The following is a 22,560-nucleotide window of genomic DNA, read 5'->3' on the forward strand; positions in this document are numbered from 1 at the left end:
GTGCAAGACATATGAAAGCCCGCGTAGAGTTTGCTAAAAAAAAAAAAAAAACACTTGAAGGACTTTAGATTTTCTGGTCTGATGAGATGAAGATAGATCTATTTGGTGATAATTCTAAGTGGTATGTGTGGAGAAAACCAGGCACTGCTCATCACCTGCCCAATACAATCCCAACAGTGAAACATGGTGGAGGCAGCAGAAATATACTGGATGAAAACATCTTCCAGAGTGCTCTGGACTTCAGACTTGGCCGAAGGTTCACTGTCATGGTTCCCAATGGCAAGGGAACGTCAGAGAACTTAAACAACAGACTAGCTCTTGGGTGATGGAATCTCGAGCTGACCGTGAGCTAAACCTACCACACAACTAACAGTGGCCGGGTGGCGTACCTACGTTTTATCCCTAGACGCCTAGCGCCAGCCGGAGGACTAACTAACCCTAATAGAGGAAAAGACAGACCTGGCTTACCTCTAGGGAAATTCCCCCAAAAAGGAGACAGAAGCCCCCCACATATATTGACGGTGAGTTCAGAGGAAAAGACATACGCAGTATGAAGGTAGGTTCAGCAAAGCGAGGTCTGCTTACTAGATAGCAAGAAGATACAATAGGGAACTTCACGGTCAGCTGAAAACCCTATTAAAATACCATCCCGAAATTACTTTAAGACTCATGTGTCAACTCATGACACCGGAGTGGCAATTTCGGCCCACAAGAGCTTCCAGCTACAGAAAAATAACATAACTGTGAACTGGAACAAAAATGCAAAACAAACTTAGGACTAAGAGTCCAACTTAGCTGATAGTAGTCTAGAAGCAGGAACATGCAACAGAAAGGCTCTGGTTACATTGATGGCCGGCACTAGAATAACTGAGCAGCAAGGCTAAATAGGATACACCCATATCCAGATGGAAACAGGTGAACAGAGAAAGTGAAGCACACAAGTCCAGTACCACCAGTGACCACCGGGGGAGCCCAAAAACCAAATTCACAACAGTTCACCTTCCAACAAGACAATGACCCTAAGCACACAGCTAAAATAACAAAGGAGTGGCTTCAGAACAACTCTGTGACCATTCTTGACTGGCCCAGCCAGAGCCCTGACCTAAACCCAATGGAGCATCTCTGGAAAGATCTGAAAATGGCTGTCCACCAACGTTCACATCCAATCTGATGGAACTGGAGAGGATCTGCGAGGAACAATGGCTGAGGATTCCCAAATCCAGGTATGAAAAACTTGTTGCATCATTCCCAAGAAGTCCTATGGGTGTACTAGCTCAAAAGGGTGCTTCTACTCAATACTGAGCAAAGGGGTCTGAATACTTATGACCATGTGATATTCCAGTTTTTCTTTTTTAATAAATTTGGAAAAATTTCTACATTTCTTTTTTTTTCAGTGAAGATGGGGTGCAGAGTGTACATTAATGAGAAAAAATTAACTTTTTTGAATTTACCAAATGGCTGCAATGAAACAAAGAGTGGAAAATTTAAAGGGGTCTGCAGAGCAGGCGCTGGTAAGCCTGCAGCCCTGCATGTCAGATCGCTGATCTGAGACAGTGCTGTGCAAAGTGTCAGATCAGCGATCTGGCCTTATAACATGATGCCCCTCCCCCCCCCCTTCCCCGGGGCAATGTTGTAAAGTTTAAAAAAAAAAATTTAGATGTGTAAAAAAAAAATTCCTAAATAAAGAAAAAAATAAATATATTTTTCCCATAAATACATTCCTTTATCTAAATAAAAAAAAGCAATAAAAGTACACATATTTAGTATCGCCGCATCTGTAACGACCCGACCTGTAAAACTCCCACTAGTTAACCCCTTCAGTGAACACTGTAAAAAAAAAAAAAAGCGAGGCAAAAAACAATGCTTTATTATCATACCGCCGAACAAAAAGTGGAATAGCACGCGATCAAAAAGACAGATATAAATAACCATGGTACCACTGAAAATGTCATCTTGTCCCGCAAAAAACAAACCACCATACAGTGTCATCAGTGAAAAAATAAAAAAGCTATAGTCCTCAGAATAAAGCGATGCAAAAATAATTATTTTTCTATAAAATAGTTTTTATCGTATAAAAGCACCAAAACATAAAAAAATAATATAAATAAGGTATTTCTGTAATCATAGTAACCCGAAGAATAAAACTGCTTTATCCATTTTACCAAACGCGGAACGGTATAAACGCCCCCCCAAAAGAAATTCATAGATAGCTGTTTTTTGGTCATACTGCCTCACAAAAATCGGAATAAAAAGCGATCAAAAAATGTCACATGCCCGAAAATGTTACCAATAAAAATGTCAACTTATCCCGCAAAAAACAAGACCTCACATGACCTTGTGGACCAAAATATGGAAAAATTATAGCTCTCAAAATGAGGTAACGCAACAAAATATTTTTTGCAATAAAAAGCGTTTTTTTAGTGTGTGACGGCTGCCAATCATAAAAATCAGCTAATAAACCTCTATAAAAGTAAATCAAACCTCCCTTCATCACCACCTTAGTTAGGGAAAAATAAAAAAAATGAAAAAGTGTATTTATTTCCATTTTCCCATTAGGGTTAGGGCTAGGGTTAGGGCTAGGGTTAGGGCTAGGGTTAGGGTTAGGGCTAGGGTTAGGGCTAGGGTTAGAGTTAGGGTTGGGGCTAGGGTTAGGGTTAGCATTTGGATTACAGTTACAGTTGGGATTAGGGTTAGGGGTGTGTCAGGGTTAGGGGTATGGTTAGGGTTATGGTTGGGATTAGGGTTAGGGGTGTGTTGGAGTTAGGGGTGTGGTTATGGTTGGAGTTAGGGGTGTGGTTGGGATTAGGGTTAGGGGGGTGTTTGGGTTAGGGTTTCAGTTAGAATTGGGGGTTTCCGCTGTTTAGGCACATCAGGGCTCTCCAAATGCGACATGGCGTCCAATCTCAATTCCAGCCAATTCTGCATTGAAAAAGTAAAATAGTGCTCCTTCCCTTCCAAGCTCTCCCGTGCGCCCAAACAGGGGTTTACCCCAACATATGGGGTATCAGCATACTCAGGACAAATTGGACAACAACTTCTGGGGTCCAATTTCTCTTGTTACCCTTGGGAAAATAAAAATTTTAGGGTCTAAAAATACATTTTTGTAGGAAAAAAATGATTTTTTTTTTCACGGCTCTGCGTTATAAACTGTAGTTAAATACTTGGGGGTTCAACATTCTCACAACACATCTAGATAAGTTCCTTGAGGGTCTAAGTTCCAATATGGGGTCACTTGTGGGGGGTTTTGTACTGTTTAGGTACATTAGGGGCTCTGCAAACGCAATGTGACACCTGCAGACCATTCCATCTAAGTCTACATTCCAAATTGCGCTCGTTCCCTTCCGAGCTCTGCCATGTACCAAAACGGTGGTTACCCCACATATGGGGTATTTTCACGGCTCTGGGTCATAAACTGTAGTGAAACACTTGGGGATTAAAAGCTCTCACAACACATCTTGATAAGATCCTTAGGGGTTCTATTTTCCAAAATGGTGTCACTTGTTGGGGGTTTCAATGTTTAGGCACATCAGGGGCTCTCCAAATGCAACATGGTGTCCCATCTCAATTCCAGCCAATTTTGCATTGAAAAGTCAAACGGCACTCCTTTTCCGAGCTCTGCCATGCTCCCAAACAGTGGTTTACCCCCACATATGGGGTATCAGCGTACTTAGGACAAATTGCACAACAACTTTTGGGGTACAATTTCTTCTGGTAACCTTGGGAAAATAAAAAAAATTGGGGGCGAAAATTTCATTTTTGTGAAAAATATTATTTTTTATTTTTGCGGCTCTACATTATAAACTTCTGTGAAGCACTTGGTGGGTCAAAGTGCTCACCACACATCTAGATAAGTTCCTTAGGGCGTCTAATTTCCAAAATGGTGTCACTTGTGGGGGGTTTCAATGTTTAGGCACATCAGGAGCTCCCCAACGCAACATGGCGTCCCATCTCAATTCCAGCCAATTTTGCATTGAAAAGTCAAACGGCGCTCCTTCCCATCTGAGCTCTGCCATGCCTCAAACAGTGGTTTACCCCCACATATGGGGTATTGTTGAGGGAGGATCTAAATTGATCCTTCATGGTTAACTCAGTGATTTCCAAATTAATCTACAGGGCGTTGCCGGCAAATGAAAATGACCAGACGGAGACGTGTGCCTCTGTATGGGGGATCGAGCAGATCTCTGGCCCCCGTTTTATTGTGTATTGCTTTTCATAATCATAGAAATTATACTTCAACCAATCAGCATAAGAACACGCTCACAGTTCTTAACCTATAAGAATGCAGGAAAAACTTAACCCATGAGTATACAGAAAAACCGGAAACTACATATATGGTCATATCTTCTTGGCCTAGAAAAACATATACTCACAGGTGCCTCAAAGTCTTATCTAGCAATACACCCCTGAGTCCCTTCCCTGACTCGAGTCAGAAGACTCAAGGTCTTTATACCAATTATAAACCATAGCCTAGTTGAATACCAGGCTTGTGAACAACAAGATAAAGTTACTTCATGGCAGCTATAACCTTTTACCTAATTAACAGAATTTATCTTTAAGCAACAGGAAAATGGAGTCGAAAAGCACAAAATGGAGAATCTTTCTTAATTTGTCCCTTCACATTCCCCCCTAGATAAATTTTGTTAATTAATGTCCAGCATCAGAGGTACTATCCCAAGCTCTAAGCTCGAGGGGTAATAGTCTTCACATGACTGGTGCCATGTTACCAGCCATGGCTGTTGCGGCTTACCCGTCCCCCCTGTATACTAGAATTTACGAATAACAATTATTGATAACAGTAGTGGGGATCTTTTGAAGATAGCCATGCGCTTGGCTTCAACATCTTCATCAGATATCTTTGTGAAATCGGTGTAGAGAAGAGCAGGGGTGGCAACGCTTTTGGTTTCATCATTAGTTGTCTTAGTGCAGAATTTCCTAATACATACAGAAATACACCAAAGAACAAGTTTTAGTATTACATACCTGACAAGGATAAAGGCAGCGATATGTAACAAACTTTGCAAGATTCCAGCTATCCAGCCCCCAAGTCCCTCAAATCAACTGGCTAGATTAAGAAAGGAGAAGGTGTCTGCCCACAACTGTCCTTATTATGGTCATTGTCTTTATTATATTGATCTCTGAGTCTTTGAATATCCTTTAACTTTAACTTCATAGTGCTATTGGGATCTATATAATAACAGCATGTGGGTCCAATAACCTGACACGTACCACCCTGTGCTGCTGTTAAGTAATCCAGTACTACAGTATATTGATTAGTGACTATCAAAAGTTGGTTTTGGACAGCAACAGTAGTATTAAGTATATCCAATATATCCCAAATTTGATCATCTAGAAAATCTGTGGCCCTAACCAATTTATCCCACATTTGTGTAATCATAGGGTGAATGAAAATAGAACTGATAATTTTATCGGCTATACCCATCTGTACTACTAATCTTTCATGATATTGTACAAAGTTATTACTCAAGGATATTGGGGAATTTAGGCTGTCCCATGCGGTTACCAATATTATTATATGGAAATACGAAGAACCAAAACATTATGTCCCCTTATTTGCTACTAGTCTGTTTGACCAGCTTGCATCGCGATACGTGGATCCACGTCGGCCTTGCTTCCAGCTTTACTGACATAGGAGTGATACTGAGGACTTGGTAGGGACCGTCATACAAGGGTTCTAGTCCGTGTTTTCTGACATGGCTTTTCACGACCACAAAACCACCAGACTTTAAGTTGTGACAAGTGTCGGTTTCTGCTGAATCTGGAAGGGAGGAAGAAACTAAAACATGGGTGTTAGCAAGATTTTTACTAAGCTGAATAACATATTGAACAGCACGGTCAGTTTCCTCTGATAACTACTGAGGCTGGAAATTTGTAACTGGGGGCCTAGCACCAAATAATATCTCATATGGGGACAGGCCATGTTTTGCCTTAGGGGTAGTACAAATGTGGTACAGTACAATGAGTAGGAGCTCTGGCCATGGAGCCGTAGTCTCCTGCATCATTTTGGTCAATTGTCCCTTCAGTGTGCCGTTCAGCCTCTCAACTTTCCCACTGGATTGTGGATGGTACGGAGTATGGAGGGCTACAGTAGATCCAAGCATTGTCAGAACCTCCTGATACACATGAGAAGAAAAGGTCGGGCCTTGGTCACTTTCGACGACTTCTGGAACACCATATCGGCATATAACTTCCATCACCAGTTTCTTCGCTGTGGTTTTTGCAGTCATGTTGGTAACGGGGAATGCTTCCGGCCAACTGGAGAACATATCGACAACCACCACACAATATTCATACCTTCCAGACTTAGGCAACATGATGTGGTCCACTTGGAGCCTTTGGAAAGGATAGTCGGGCTTAGCAAGGTGCTTTGGGGGTACATGTTGAAGTTGACCGGAATTGCAGTTCTGACAGATGTTACATGCATGGTTGAGTGCTGTCAGGACTGTAGAAATACCTGGAGCCCAGTAGAATTTTTGTACATTTTTTTCCTCCATGTGTGGGCCCATGTGCCCACATGGCAATAGCAGGGTACATCCGCTTAGGGAGACACACAAGTTGGTCCTTTTTCCAGAGACCATTGTCCATACATGCTCCATCAGCCTTCCACTGCTTCACTTCTTCCTTTGGGGACATTCTCTGCATCGTCATTAAGCGGTCTCGCGGGGTCCGACAGAAAACCTCAGTCTGTCGTGGATCATCAGGTTCCTGTAGAGTCAGTGTTTTTTGTAACTGTTTACGCTGAGAGCGTGTGGTCACCATAGTTGGTATGGTCGGTTCAACGGGTAGGAGAGCAGCAGCTTTTTCTTGCATATCCACAAAGGCGTTACCAACAGTGTGTGGACTTTTCCTAGCACCGTGCGCCTTGACCTTGATAATGGCCACCTGGGTAGGTAATTTGATTGAGTCCATGAGGGTTTTAACAGCTTCAGCATTTTTCACTGGAGTTCCGGCGGTAGTAATAAACCTTCGATTGACCCATAGGGCTCCGAAATCATGAGCAATGCCAAATGCATACTGTGAGTCCGTGTATATATTAGCCCGCCTGTCTTTGGCCAGAACACATGCAGTAGACAGAGCCTGAAGTTCTACTTCTTGTGCTGACAGTGAGGGAGGGAGTGCAGCTCCGTGCACTACAGTATCTTCCGTAGTTACAGTGTATCCGGTGTGGAATCTGCCAAATCATCAGCATATCTTGAACCGTCTTTCAGGGCATTGTAGAGAGGTTGCATTATGCGGGATGCGTCCGGTATCCACTGACGACAATAAGTACAAAGTCCAAGAAAACACTAGAGTTCAGTCTCATCTTTTGGAAAAGGAAGGGAGCTGATGGCTATTTTTCTTTGTTTTGTGAGGTGTCTGACACCCTGATGGAAACAGTGACCCAAAAATATCACTTGACCAAGGCAGAACTGAAGTTTCGAGGCCGAAACCTGACAGTTCAGGTCTGCCAGATACTTGAGGAGGCTAACAGTGGCAGCAATGGCTTCCTGTCAATTGTCGTCCCTGATAAATAAATGCAAACAGAAACTGGCAATTTGGGCGTAATGGAATGCTGAAGAAGGCATTGGCAAGGTCGATGACTGTGAACCAAGCAGCATCCTGAGATATCTGGGAAAAAAGAGTATGTGGATTAGGCATCACTGGAGTTTCTAGAACAGTAACTGCATTAACTGCCCGTGGATCTTGTACCAGCCGGTACACAGGGGGTTGGCCGGGTGAGGTCTTTTTCTTAATGGGAAACAAGGGCGTGTTACATGGGGAAACACAGGATACCAGGGCACCATTATCGAGCAACGTTTGTATTTGCCCCTTGAGGCCCCGCTCCTGATCATGTTTCAAAGGGTATTGATGGACTTTGGGAAAAGGGGCACAAGGTTTGAGAAACACTTTTACTGGTTCTACAGGCATTATTGGGGGTGGATCTGGGCCTATCAGGGCCATCATAACCGTGGGAAGGGCATGTAGGATACAAATCTCATTGTGTTCATCTGCATAGGGGTTATATAACGTAAGTACCAGCTGACCATCATCTTGGAATTGTATTCTGGAGCGAAACTGTGATAATAAATCTGCCCCCAGTAAATTTACCGGACATATAGGAGAGATTACGAACTGAGTAGTAACTTCAGGGAAAGGTCCCACAGGGATGGGTTTTGTGAGAGTATATTTATTGGGTCTGCCATCTACTCCAATTAAAACAAGCTCTTGATCTGAGAATTGACATGACGGGGCTTGGGAGGGAGATTCCCAGACATAGGGTTAAAAGGGATATTGGATTTGTGTAAGGTGGGGAGGGCAGGAGCTGAAGTCTGTTACGTGGGCCACTGATAAGGAACGGAGTTGCGTCCTTGCAGCTGTGGGGGGGGCTGAGATTGGAACAGGAATCACTGCGGCCATTGATTTAACCTTTAATTTCCCTGCTGATGCAGAGCGGGGTAAGTTCTTTTGAAAACTCTTTACTATTTTCAATGCATCATCCGGAGTGGAAGTCTCAATATCGGGTCTGACTGACATTATTGCCTCTTTCAATTCAGATTTAAGGCCGGACATCAAAGCTGCCACAAAAATGTGTGAATGGGCTTTATTATACAGTGAGAATCCCTGATCTTTAAATACTACCATAAGACGCCCATAGAACTTCTCGGCAGTCCAGGATATATTGGTGCCATGGGGTTAAGGCGCATAGGGCTTACAGTCAGGAGTAGAGGCTTAATTTCCTGGGGAGGGACCATATTATCTAGCAGGGAGACCCCCTGTCCCAAATTTTTGATTGTTTGCTTTCTCGACACATTAATCTCAGTCACTTTCTCAGTTCCTTCTTGCACCACAAAACATCCAGTTTTTTGTCATAGTAATAGACATCTTTCCTTTTTCAGCGTAATTCACTTCCTCTGTTGATCCTCAATTTTCTATATATCAACCACTCAACTTGAAGCAGGTGAATCTTTTACCAATCTTTCAATTACACTGATAATCAAACAATCTCTTACAAGTTTCCTTCTAAAACTAGGTACCATATTTCACTTTCAACTATTCTGTACTATTGTTTAAACACAAATCTCCCAGCGCGACAGAAAATATAGAGAAACTTAGAACGCAGCTACGTGCCCCCTCCATACCAGACACACAGTCGAGATAAGAAAAATCACAGCATTCCTCAACACAGAGAAAGCAATAACGCAGCTGTTTGACCCCTCCCATTGGGTATTTTAGAAAGGTTTCACACAGAAACAGAATACAGCAGTTCTCAGACTTAATTTCTACAAAACCTTCATCACACAATTCACATGCCAGAACACCTTAGAAAAAAACATGATTGAGAATATTGTTCCTGCATTCCTGACAGATTTATTTCCCCGTCTTTGGGCTAACAATATCAGATTCATCACACAAATTCAAAGTCTTCTTTTCCTTCCACGGAAACTGATTCTCCTTTAGAGCTAAATATCCTTACTTTAGTTGTGCACAATACCGACGGCCTTACGGTTTTGTTCCACTGGGTCTCTCTGTCCCCCGCTGGGACAACCCAAAAACGCAGTACTCAGTGAAAGGAGGAGGGTGTCTTAGACTTTCCCTCCAGACACCTCTGGATATATATAAATATATAATTCCTGAGTTACGCATCCTACCCAATCTTCGATCACCTCACCGCGCCTGATTCTAACAGTGATCAGGAATTCAGGATATTTTGACTATAAAGAGAATTACATCACTGGTCAATCCGGGGTGTCCGTCCCTTATGAGGTACGGTTCGAGCACTGGGCTGCCAACGGAACTACACCTCTATATGATTCCACCCAAAAATCACCCCACCATCGGGGACAAACCTCAGATCCTCTTTGCAGCACAAACACAGGAAAACCACACCAAACCGTCAGTCTGGACAGTATAACTGCCAACTTACCGTGGTTGTTGTGGGGGATGATCAGTCCCAATTTTCCAGTGCCTGTGTCCGGTCCGAGGGTCCTTTGTCTTGTTGTCCTCCGGGGGGCAGAGGCGTTCCTGATTGGAGCCCCACATTTTCGGGCGCCAACTGTTGAGGGAGGATCTAAATTGATCCTTCATGGTTAATTCAGTGATTTCCAAATTAATCTACAGGGCGTTGCCGGCAACTGAAAATGACCAGACGGAGACGTGTGCCTCTGTATGGGGGATCGAGCTGATCTCTGGCCCCCGTTTTGTTGTGTATTGCTTTTCATAATCATAGAAATTATACTTCAACCAATCAGCATAAGAACACGCTCACAGTTCTTAACCTATAAGAATGCAGGAAAAACTTAACCCATGAGTATACAGAAAAACCGGAAACTACATATATGGTCATATCTTCTTGGCCTAGAAAAACATATACTCACAGGTGCCTCAAAGTCTTATCTAGCAATACACCCCTGAGTCCCTTCCCTGGCTCGAGTCAGAAGGCTCAAGGTCTTTACACCAATTATAAACCATAGCCTAGTTGAATACCAGGCTTGTGAACAACAAGATAAAGTTACTTCATGGCAGCTATAACCTTTTACCTAATTAACAGAATTTATCTTTAAGCAACAGGAAAATGGAGTCGAAAAGCACAAAATGGAGAATCTTTCTTAATTTGTCCCTTCACAGTATCAGCGTACTCAGGACAAATTGCACAACAACGTTTGGGGTACAATTTCTTCTGGTAGCCTTGGGAAAATAAAAAATTGGGGGCAAAAAGTTCATTTTTGTGAAAAAACGCAATATGGCGTCCCATCTCAATTCCAGCCAATTTTGCATTGAAAAGTCAAGTGGCGCTCCTTCCCTTCCGAGCTCTGCCATGCGCCCAAACAGTGGTTTACCCCCACATATGGGGTATCGGGATACTCAGGACAAATTGTACAACAACTTTTGAGGTCCATTTTCTCCTGTTACTTCCAAAAATTCCTGTGAAGCACCAGAAGGGTTAATAAACTTCTTGAATGTGGTTTTGAGCACCTTGAGGGGTGCAGTTTTTAGAATGGTGTCACACTTGGTTATTTTCTATCATATAGACCCCTCAAAATGACTTCAAATGTGATATGGTCACTAAAAAAAATGGTGTTGTAAAAATGAGAAATTGCTGGTCAAGTTTTAACCCTTATAACTCCCTAAGAAAAAAAAAATGTGTTTCCAAAATTGTGCTGATGTAAAGTAGACATGTGGGAAATGTTACTTATTAAGTATTTTGTGTGACATATCTCTGTGATTTAAGGGCATAAAAATTCAAAGTTGAAAAATTGCGAAATTTTAAAAATTTTCTCCAAATTTCCATTTTTTTCACAAATAATCGCAGGTAATATCAAATAAATTTTACCACTCTCATGAAGTACAATATGTCTCGAGAAAACAATGTCAGAATCACCGGGATCCGTTGAAGCGTTCCAGAGTTATAACCTCATAAAGGGACAGTGGTCAGAATTGTAAAAATTGACCCCGTCATTAACGTGCAAACCACCCTCGGGGCTTAAGGGGTTAAACAGTAAGATGCTCCATTTTGAAACCAGCAAACATATGATGCATGAAAAACTCATCATGGATACACAGCCTAAGGCCGGTTTCACACGTCAGTGGCTCCGGTACGTGAGGTGACAGTTTCCTCACGTACCGGAGACACTGACACACGTAGACCCATTAAAATCAATGCATCTGTGCAGATGTCATTGATTTTTTGCGGACCGTGTCTCCGTGTTCCAAACACGGAGACATGTCAGTGTTCGTGGGAGCGCACGTATTACACGGACCCATTAAAGTCAATGGGTCCGTGTAAAACACGGACCGCACACGGACGTTCTCCGTGTGCAGTCCCTGTGCCGTGCAGGAGACAGCGCTACAGTAAGCGCTGTCCCCCCCCACATGGTGCTGAAGCCGCGATTCATATCTTCTGTGCAGCAGCGTTTGCTGCATAGAAGATAGGGAATAATAGTGTTTAAAAGAAAGATCTATCTGTCCGCCGCCCTCCCACCCCCTGTGCGCCCCCCCCGCTGTTCTGAAAATACTCACCCGGCTCCTTCGTTGGCTGTCGCTGCTTCCTGTCCTGACCGCGCCTTCTACTGTATGCGGTCACGTGGGGCCGCTCATTTACAGTCATGAATAGGCGGCTCATGGCTCTAATCGGCGGCCCCACGTGACCGCATACAGTAGAAGGGGCGGCCAGCACAGGAAGCAGTGACAGCCAACGAAGGAGCCGGGTGAGTATTTTCAGAACAGCGGGGGGGGGCGCACAGGGGGTGGGAGGGCGGCGGACAGATAGATCTTTCTTTTAAACACTATTATTCCTATCTTCTATGCAGCAAACGCTGCTGCACAGAAGATATGAATCGCGGCTTCAGCACGATGCAGGGGACAGCGGTAAACTTTAGCGCTGTCTCCTGCACGCTCCGTGTGGTACCCACTCGGCACACGGGCGGCACACGTGTGCCGCACGTATGGCCTACGTGAGCTCACAGGCACACGGACACGGATAACTCCGGTACCGATTTTTTCCGGTACCGGAATTATCTGGACGTGTGAGACAGCCCTAAGAGTATGTTCACATGTTGCAGCATTTTTTTATTTATGCATATTTTAATTAAAATTAAAAGATGCTTTATATAGTAGAGGCAAAAGCTATGAGATTTCAGAAATGCCATGCACACACTTGCTTTTTTTCTGACTATATTGGAAAACTTCTGCTTTTTTAAACAACTGCATGTCACTTCTCTCAGGTTTTTACAGCATTTTTGCAGTGTTTTTTCACCATAGAAAGAAATGAGAAAGTGCAAAAAACACAATCACATTTAGTGGAGAATTAAACTGTATTAAACGTTCTGTAGACAAATGACTCATGTAATCTGCACCAAAAATGCAGAAAAAAAATGCAGAAAAAAGCGATGTCTGCAAGTTCATGTAAAATATTTGCATTTCTATATTGTTTCTTAAACATTTTTTTTTACATGTTTTCATTAGTGTTGAGCGATACCGTCCGATACTTGAAAGTATCGGTATCGGAAAGTATCGGCCGATACCGGCAAAGTATCGGATCTAATCCGATACCGATACCCGATACCAATACAAGTCAATGGGACTCAAGTATCGGACGGTATCCCTGATGGTTCCCAGGGTCTGAAGGAGAGGAAACTCTCCTTCAGGCCCTGGGAACCATATTAATGTGTAAAATAAAGAATTAAAATAAAAAATATTGCTATACTCACCTCACCGAGGGAACCGGCAGCGTTGTTTGCTTAAAATGCGCGCTTTTCCTTCCTTCCGTGACGTCACGGCTTCTGATTGGTCGCGTGCCGCCCATGTGGCCGCGATGCGACCAATCACAGCAAGCCGTGACGTAATTTTCAGGTCCTTCTAGGCATTCAGTATTTTAAAATTACGTTCCGGCTTTGTGATTGGTCGCGTCGCGATCACATGGGCGACGCGACCAATCACAAGCCGTGACGTCACGGGAGGCAGGAGACGCACGCATTTTAAAATGCGCGCGTGTCCAGCCTCCCTTGACGTCACGGCTTGTGATTGGTCGCGTCGCCCATGTGGCCGCGACGCAACCAATCACATTAAGCCGTGACGTAATTTCAGGTCCTTCAGGATTTTAAAATTACGTTCTGGCTTGTGATTGGTCGCGTCGCCCATGTGACCGCGACGCGACCAATCACAAAGCCGGGACGTAATTTTAAAATACTGAATGCCTAGAAGGACCTGAAAATTACGTCACGGCTTGCTGTGATTGGTCGCGTCGCGGCCACATGGGCAGCACGCGACCAATCAGAAGCCGTGACGTCACGGAAGGAAGGAAAAGCGCGCATTTTAAGCAAACAACGCTGCCGGTTCCCTCGGTGAGGTCCAGGCTGCGTCGGAGAGGTGAGTATAGCAATATTTTTTATTTTAATTCTTTCTTTTACACCTTAATGTTGTTTCGATACCGATACCCGATACCACAAAAGTATCGGATCTCGGTATCGGAATTCCGATACAGCAAATATCGGCCGATACCCGATACTTGCGGTATCGGAATGCTCAACACTAGTTTTCATTAGAGATGATCGCCTGTTACTTTTTTTGTCAACATGTCAAGTTTTAGGTATTTTCTCTTTAGGTACCATTCACTAGTAGAAAAAAAAATATGTGACATTCTGTATATAGTACGTTTTAGACTTATGAAAGATCAGGTGCTATTTAAATCTGCATGAGAAAGTGGTGCTAATAAGCTAAAACTATCCAGTTAAATGCTCCACCTTTTACAGATTGTTCCCAAGGCGGTGTTACAGCACCAAATTAGCACTAACTCATATTCTTCCAGAAGAAAGCTGCCGCGGCTGGGATCTGCCTTTTACTAGCCTTCTGAAAAGCAAAGCAGCATGGCGAAAAGTAATAGTTGGATTTTAAGTGATTGTAGTGACAGGAGGCATTGTTTTGCTGAAATTTTTATTACTAACCCGTGGGATCCACAGTCGTGTACAATATCAGATTATCACGGCTGCATACCGTTTTTTGCTCTTTTTTTTTCACTTTGCTTGGCTTTAAGAATAAGTAAAATTTTGGAAGCGGTCGTATTTCTTTGTTTGTCCCTTGTTTTTATACATTGCAGACAGTTAATAATAAACAGCATAAAATACCATTGCAATTTATCGTGACCTATATTTTGAGTGGGAAGAGATTTTGAATTGCTCATAGATTTGAATGGAGGGATTTAACAAAGCTGCCCCCTGTTTTCTGGAGGCGTTCTTACATTTCAGAAAGGTCCACTGTTCTACATATTTGTTGCAAAGTTAAACTGATGTAAAATGGCCATGCTTCTAAAGCTAAGCAGTAAGAGCTCACGAAGAGACATCTCCACCTGCTGCTGAATAATGAGCTGCAATGTATCAGGGCAGCATGAGGGGAAACCAGGAGTTTTCGTGCAGAATTTGGCTTCTTTGCATATTGCAGATATTCCTCTTTTCAGATTTTCCTTTTTTTTCTTATGACTGCAGTAAAAATGAAGTTGTCAAGATTATTATGACTGAAGCAAATGTGTATCCTTTTCTGAACCTGCCTGGATCTTTGAAGTTGAGAACTGGGAACTTCTAGTACAAGGATAACTTTGATATTATGCAAACACCGGAGCTGAAATATAGCACCAAAAACCAACTCACACAGAACGCACAGTGCTGTGAATACTGTCTGCCTCATATCTACATGTATTTATCTCCTGCCCTCCTACCTCATATATAGATATATAGCTTTGTGTTCTATCTATCTATCTATCTATCTATCTATCTATCTATCTATCTATCTATCATATATACAGTTGAAACCAGAAGTTTACATACATTTTATAAATATACACTTATGCATGTTTTTCTCAATATTTGACATGAAATCAGAATAAACCTTTCTCATTTTAGGTCAATTAGGATTACCATAATTATTAATATTGCCAAATGCCCGAATAATGATAGAGAGAGATTTTTTTAAGGCATTGTTATTACTTACTGCATAGTCAAAAGCTTACATACACTAAGATTACTATGCCTTTAAACAATTCTGGACTGCCCATATGATGATGTCATATGTTTGGAAGTTTGTGATGTTTTTTGCCAACATTTGAGTTAATTAGAGACACACCTGTGGATGTATTTTAATGCAAACCTGAAACACAATGCTTGTGTGGCATCATCTAAAGAAATCAGTCAAGATATCAGGAAGAGAATTGTGGACTTGCATAATTCTGGCTCATCCTTGAATACAATTTCAAGATACCTGAAGGTGCCTCGTTTATCTGTACAATCAATTATACACAAGTACAAACAAGATGGGAATATCCAGCCATCATACTGCTCAGGAAGGAGGAGGGTTCTGTGTCCCAGAGATCAACGTGCTTTGGTCCAACATGTGGAAGTACAAAAGCAAAAGACCTTCTGAAAATGATGGCGGAAGCTGGTAAGATTGTGTCAATATCCACAGTATAAGTACTGTATCAACATGGGCTGAAAGGCCTCTCTGCCAGGAAGAAGCCATTACTCCAAAAGAAACATAAAAAAGCCAGATTAATGTTTGCACACAGGAACAAAGACCTTCATTTTTGGAGATATGTCCTGTGGTCTAATGAAACTAAAATGGAACTTTTTGGGCACAATGACCATCGTTACATTTGGAGGAAAAAGAGAGAAACTTGGAAGCCTAAGAACACCATCCCAAATGGGAAACACAGGGGTGGCAGCATCATGTTGTGGGGTTGTTTTGCTGCAGGAGGGACTGTTGCACGTCACAAAACAGGAGGGACTGTTGCATGTCACAAAATAGATGGCATCATGAGAGAAGAAGATTATGTGGCAATAAAGAGGCAACATCTCGAGACATCAGCCAGGAAGATATAGCTTGGGTGGAAATGTGTCTTCCAAATGGACAATGACCCGAAGCATATTGTCAAAATGGTAACAAAGTGGCTTAAGGATAACAAGGTCAATGTTTTGGAGTGGACATCACAAAGTCCTGATCTTAATCCTATTGAAAATTTATGGGCAAAGCTGAAAAGGCAGGTGCAAGCAGGGCGACCTATAGTTACACCAGTTTTGTCAGGAGGAATGGGCCCAAATTCCGACTAACTATTGAGAGAAGCTTGTGGAAGGATATCCCAAACATGAGGCTGCCGTCACACTGGCGAGTTTTACGGATGTATGAGCGCAGAAAATACACCCGTAAAATACGCATAATACACGGCCCAATGATTCCCTATGTCCCAGCTCCTATCAGCCGTATTTTACTGATCCGTATTATACGGTCTTGTACGGCCGTACAAAATCGCAGCATGCTGCGTTTGTCACCGTATTGCGCAAAAAAATCGCCAATGAAAGTCTATGGGGGCGAGAAAAATACAGATTACACACGGACCAGCAGTGTGACCTGTGAGAAATATGCACCGCTGTTAGAGAGAAAAGCCGGTAATTCAATTGCCAGCTTTTCATTTCTCCTTCCCAAACCCGACAGGATATGAGACATGGTTTGCATACAGTAAACCATCTCATATTCCTTTTTTTTTTTGCATATTCCACACTACTAATGTTAGTAGTGTGTATGTGCAAAATTTTGGCGCTTTAAAGGGTTAAATGGCAGAAAAAATTGGCGTGGGCTCCCGCGCAATTTTCTCCGCCAGAGTGGTAAAGCCAGTGACTGAGGGCAGATATTAATAGCCTAGAGAGGGTCCATGGTTATTGGCCCCCCCTGGCTACAAACATCTGCCCCCAGCCACCCCAGAAAAGGCACATCTGGAAGATGCGCCTATTCTGGCACTTGGCCACTCTCTTCCCACTCCCGTGTAGCGGTGGGATATGGGGTAATGAAGGGTTAATGTCACCTTGCTATTAGGTGACATTAAGCCAGATTAATAATGGAGAGGCGTTAATTATGACACCTATCCATTATTAACCCAGTGTGGACCCGTGGAAGCGCCGGTGTTGGCGTGAAACGGCCGTCGTCCTCTCCCCGCTCACCTCACTTGTTTGTCGTCTCCCCCGTGCCGTTAAGATGTGTTCACAGTTTCTTCAATAAAAGGAAAAGTCTGAATCACAGGTCCGGTGAGTGTTGCCGCATTCTTTTCTATTCTCTGCTGTATATTCCCGTCTTCATTCTGGATGCGAGCACCTCCCGAGAATACTGGGCTCTAATAAAATGACCTCTGAATTTCATGTTTGATCTCGCTTATGGGGCAGTGCTGCTACACTTTCTTCTTCATAAGATCTTGTATATATGTTTTAACAAACATTTGAGCACATAAATCCATTAGATGTCGGTTTTGCAAGCCTGCGAAAAAATCTCGCAGTACGGATGCCATACTGATTACATACGGAGGATGCCATGCGCAAAATACGCTGACACACCCTGCCTACAGATGACATACGGATCACTATTTTGGGGACTTTTCTGCGTATTACGGCCGTAAAAAAGGGACCGTATTTACATACGCTGAGTGTGACGCCGGCCTTAGACCAAAGTTATTCAGTTTAAGGGCAATGGTACCAATTACTATCTAGGCGTAGCTAGGGTTTTGGTTCAGGGGGTCGAAGCTTCTGAGTGGCCCCTAACCAGGTAACCTTGATTACAACTCGGTGATGCGCCCTAATAGTGGAGGAGAACCTCAGCAGATGATCGCGATGTTACTGAAAATAATCTCTATATAAAGACCAACACTGATATTACCACCATATGGTCAGTGGTAGATACCTGTCCTACAGAACATAGATCACAGCACAGTTATAGATAATGACTTACCTCTGATGTTCTCTGATGGAATCATTTGCTTTTCCCGTCTTTTCCATCTGGCCCGGACCGACATGACAACTTCTCCAGCCACGACTTGTCTGCAGAGAATGCAACAAAGACACATTTCACTTCTCGTATTCCAGCCCCATCACCATCTATTCCCAACCTGCACAAACTCCTCATCCTGCTGATATCCCAATACTGAGCTGCTGCTGCCGTATGTGTCCCTATTAGGGTATGTTTCCACGGTCAGGAAACGCTGCTTGTTTGACGCTGCGCAGAGCTGCAGCGTCAAACAAGCAGCGTCCAGATGTTCCTGCATAGTGGAGGGGATTTTATGAAATCCCGTCTCCACTATGCGTGGAAAACCGCACGCGGCGGCCCTGCGACTACGGACATGCTGCGCGTCTTTTCAGATCGCAAGGCATATCACAGGGCGCTATGGGAGAGAGCGATCATCCCGGATGTGAAGAGTTAACACATCCGGCATGATCGCGTCCCAGATACCGCCGGCCATCCTGAACGTGGAAACATACCCTTACTGCCCGATACCCCAATACTGAGCTGCTGCTGCCGTATGCGTCCCTATTACAGCACCTGATACCACAATACTGAGCCGCTGCTGCCATATGTGTCCCTATTACTACACCTGATGCCCCAATACTGAGCCGCTGCTGTATGTATCCCTATTACTGCACCTGATACCCCAATACTGAGCCGCTGCTGCCATATGTGTCCTTATTACTGCCCCTGATACCCCAATACTTAAACAGCTGCTGCAGTATGTGTCCCCATTACTGCACCTGATATCTCAATACTGAGCCGCTGCTGCTGTATGTGTCACTATTACTGCCCCTGATATCCCAATACTGAGCTGCTGCTGCCGTATGTGTCCCTATTACTGCCCCTCATACCCCAATACTGAGCCGCTGCTGCTGTATGTATCCCTATTACTGCACCTGCTGTGTGGTTCTCTGTGCCCTCTAAATTCTAAAGCACCCCTCTATAATATAGTAATGTCGGGTGCAAGTGCCCTAGAAAACAGCGCCCACATTTTGCCCCCTAGAAAGTAATATTGCCCTGTGTGCCCCTTTTATAGTCACAGTAACCTGAGTTCCCCTATAATAATAAGTGTCCACTTTACATTTAATAATGTCCCGAGTCTCCCCCTGTACAGCTCCCCTATGCACAGTATGATGCTCTCGTATACACAGTATAATGCCCCCTCACTGTATAGTACCACCCACACAGTATACTGACCCCTTAGCAGCCTGCAAACTGTTTGATGGCTCCAACACTGTATAATGGCCCCTTCACTGTAATCTCCACACTGTATGATGGCCCCCATAGATAACCTCCATATAGTATAATGTGCCAGATAGTCCTCAATATAATACAAGGCAGCACCCCCATAGGCAGACCCTGTAGTATAAGGCAGCACCCCACCCCATAGGCAGATCCTGTAGTATAAGGAGCACCCCCCATAGGCAGATCATGTAGTATAAGGCAGCACCCCCATAGGCAGATCCTGTATATAAGGCAGCATCCCCCAAAGGCAGATCCTATATATAAGGCAGCACCCGCCAAAGGCAGATCCTACATATAAGGCAGCACACCCCCATAGGCAGATCCTGTATATAAGGTAGCACCCCCAAAAGGCAGATCCTATATATAAGGCAGCACCCCCCATAGGCAGATCATATATATAAGGCAGCACCCCCTCCCACAGGCAGATCCTGTATATAAGGTAGCACCCCCCAAAGGCAGATCCTGTATATAAGGCAGCACCCCCCAAAGGCAGATCCTATATATAAAGCAGCACCCCCTCCCACAGGCAAATCCTGTATATAAGGCAGCACCCCCCATAGGCAGATCCTATATATAAGGCAGCACCCCCTCCCACAGGCAAATCCTGTATATAAGGCAGCACCCCCCAAAGGCAGATCCTGTATATAAGGCACCCCCTCTCACAGGCAGATCCTGTATATAAGGCAGCACCCCCAAAGGCAGATCCTGTATATAAGGCAGCACCCCCCATAGGCAGATCCAGTATATAAGACAGCACCCCCATAAAAAAAGCACAATAAATACTCACCTCTCTTCCTCCTTGTTCCAGCGGCGCTCCCTGCTCCCGCTCATCTCCTGACAGCGGGCACCGGGCGGTGACTGTTGTGAACTCTGTTTTTGGGCTCCCTCTTGTGGTCACAAGTGGTACTGTGTGAGTGCTGTCTTTGGGCTCCCTCTGGTGGCTCTTTGTGTCATTCTGCAGGTCTGAGGCAGGATCAGCTGTCTCGTTATCTGTTAGCTGGTTTCCTATTTAGCTCACCTGGACTTTCAGTGTTTGCCTGCTGTCGATGTATTCAGTGCTATTTTGATCTCTCCTGAATTCCTTCGCTATCAGTCTCTTCAAGAGAAGCTAAGTTTTCTGTTTGGTTATTTTTTGCTCATCAGTGTTCAATATGTTTCTTGGTTATTTACTTGTCCTTGTCCAGCTTGCTAATATGTGATTTCCTTGCTTTCTGGTAGCTCTGGGGGGCTGAGTTTCTCCCCTCACACCGTTAGTTGGTGTGGGGGTTCTTGAATTCTCGGCGTGGATATTTTGTATAGGGTTTTTTACTGACCGCACAGTTCCCTGCCTGTCTTCTGCTATCTAGTATTAGTGGGCCTCATTTGCTGAATCTGTTTTCATTTCTACGTTTTGTATTTTCCCCTTACCTCACCGTTAATATTTGTTGGGGGCTTCCTATATCTTTGGGGTCATTTCTCTGAGGCAAGTGAGGTCTTACTTTCTCTATAGGGGTAGCAAGTTTCTCAGGCTGCGTCGAGACGTCCAGGAATTTAGGCACGTTCACCGGCTACCTTCAGTGTGTTTGGTTAGGATCAGGTTTTGCGGTCAGTCCAGTTACCACCTCCCTAGAGCTCGTTCTATGTTCAGTTACTTAGCTAGTTCATTCTGTGATCCTCAGCCACTAAGGATCATAACAGTACAGCAGGCCAAAAAGTGTTTAATGCATCGCAGAAGTGGGATAAGAGAAGTCCTGAGTACAATTTTTTTTTTCCTCTCCCTTTGCTGCAGTCTGTCCAGCTTCTCTCATCCCCTTTATCTCTGGGTGGCTTTGAGTTCAGCTGCAGACATGGATATTCAGAGTCTGACTTCTAGTGTGGATCATCTTGCTGCAAGGGTGAAAAGCATTCAGGATTTTGTTGTTCACAGTCCTATGTCTGAGACAAAAGTACCTATTCCTGAGTTGTTTTCTGGAGATAGATCTAGGTTTCTGAATTTTAAGAATAATTGTAAATTATTTCTTTCTTTGAGACCTCGTTCCTCTGGTGATTCCGCTCAGCAAGTTAGAATTGTTATCTCCCTGTTACGTGGCGACCCTCAAGATTGGGCTTTCTCCCTGGCGCCAGGAGATCCTGCATTGCTGAATGTGGATGCGTTTTTTCTGGTGCTTGGTTTGCTTTATGAGGAACCTAATCTTGAGAACCAGACAGAAAAGGCCTTGCTGGCTCTCTCTCAGGGCCAGGATGAAGCTGAGGTGTATTGTCAAAAATTTCGGAAATGGTCGGTGCTTACTCAATGGAATGAGTGTGCCCTGGCTGCAAATTTCAGAGAAGGTCTTTCTGAAGCCATTAAGAATGTTATGGTGGGGTTCCCCACGCCTGCAAGTCTGAATGACTCAATGGCTTTGGCCATTCAGATTGATCGGCGTTTGCGGGAGCGCAAATCTGCGCACCATCTGGCGGTGTTTTCTGAACAGAGACCTGAGTCTATGCAATGTGACCAAATTCTGACCAGAATTGAGCGGCAAAATCATAGACGTCAAAATGGGTTGTGCTTTTGCTGTGGTGATTCAACTCATGTTATCTCAGCATGCTCTAAGCGCGTAAAAAAGATCGCTAAATCTGTCACCGTTGGTACTATACAGCCTAAATTCATTTTGTCTGTTACTTTAATTTGTTCTTTGTCATCCTACTCGGTTATGGCTTTTGTGGATTCAGGTGCTGCCCTGAACCTGATGGATTTGTCGTTTGCCAGGCACTGTGGTTTTGTTCTGGAGCCTTTGGAATTCCCTATTCCACTGAGGGGAATTGATGCTACACCATTGGCTGAGAATAAGCCTCAGTATTGGACTCAAGTGACCATGTGCATGACTCCTGTACATCAGGAGGTGATTCGTTTTCTTGTGCTGCATAATTTGCATGATGTTGTCGTTTTGGGTCTGCCATGGCTGCAGGCCCATAATCCAGTTCTGGATTGGAAAGCTGTGTCTGTTTCAAGTTGGGGTTGCCAGGGGATTCATGGCGATGCTCCTT

General features: G+C 43.9%; 2 protein-coding genes across 3 annotated transcripts in view; both read left to right on the forward strand.

The window, feature by feature from the left end:
* EPHA6 (EPH receptor A6) overlaps positions 1-22,560 on the forward strand; it is a 1,167,010-nt gene that overhangs the window by 680,233 nt on the left and 464,217 nt on the right. The window lies entirely within an intron of this gene.
* Positions 1-22,560, forward strand: part of LOC143817012 (uncharacterized) — a 77,995-nt gene that overhangs the window by 23,654 nt on the left and 31,781 nt on the right. The window lies entirely within an intron of this gene.

The sequence above is a fragment of the Ranitomeya variabilis genome, chromosome 3 (genome assembly GCF_051348905.1).
Source record: "Ranitomeya variabilis isolate aRanVar5 chromosome 3, aRanVar5.hap1, whole genome shotgun sequence".
Classification (NCBI taxonomy): domain Eukaryota; kingdom Metazoa; phylum Chordata; class Amphibia; order Anura; family Dendrobatidae; genus Ranitomeya; species Ranitomeya variabilis.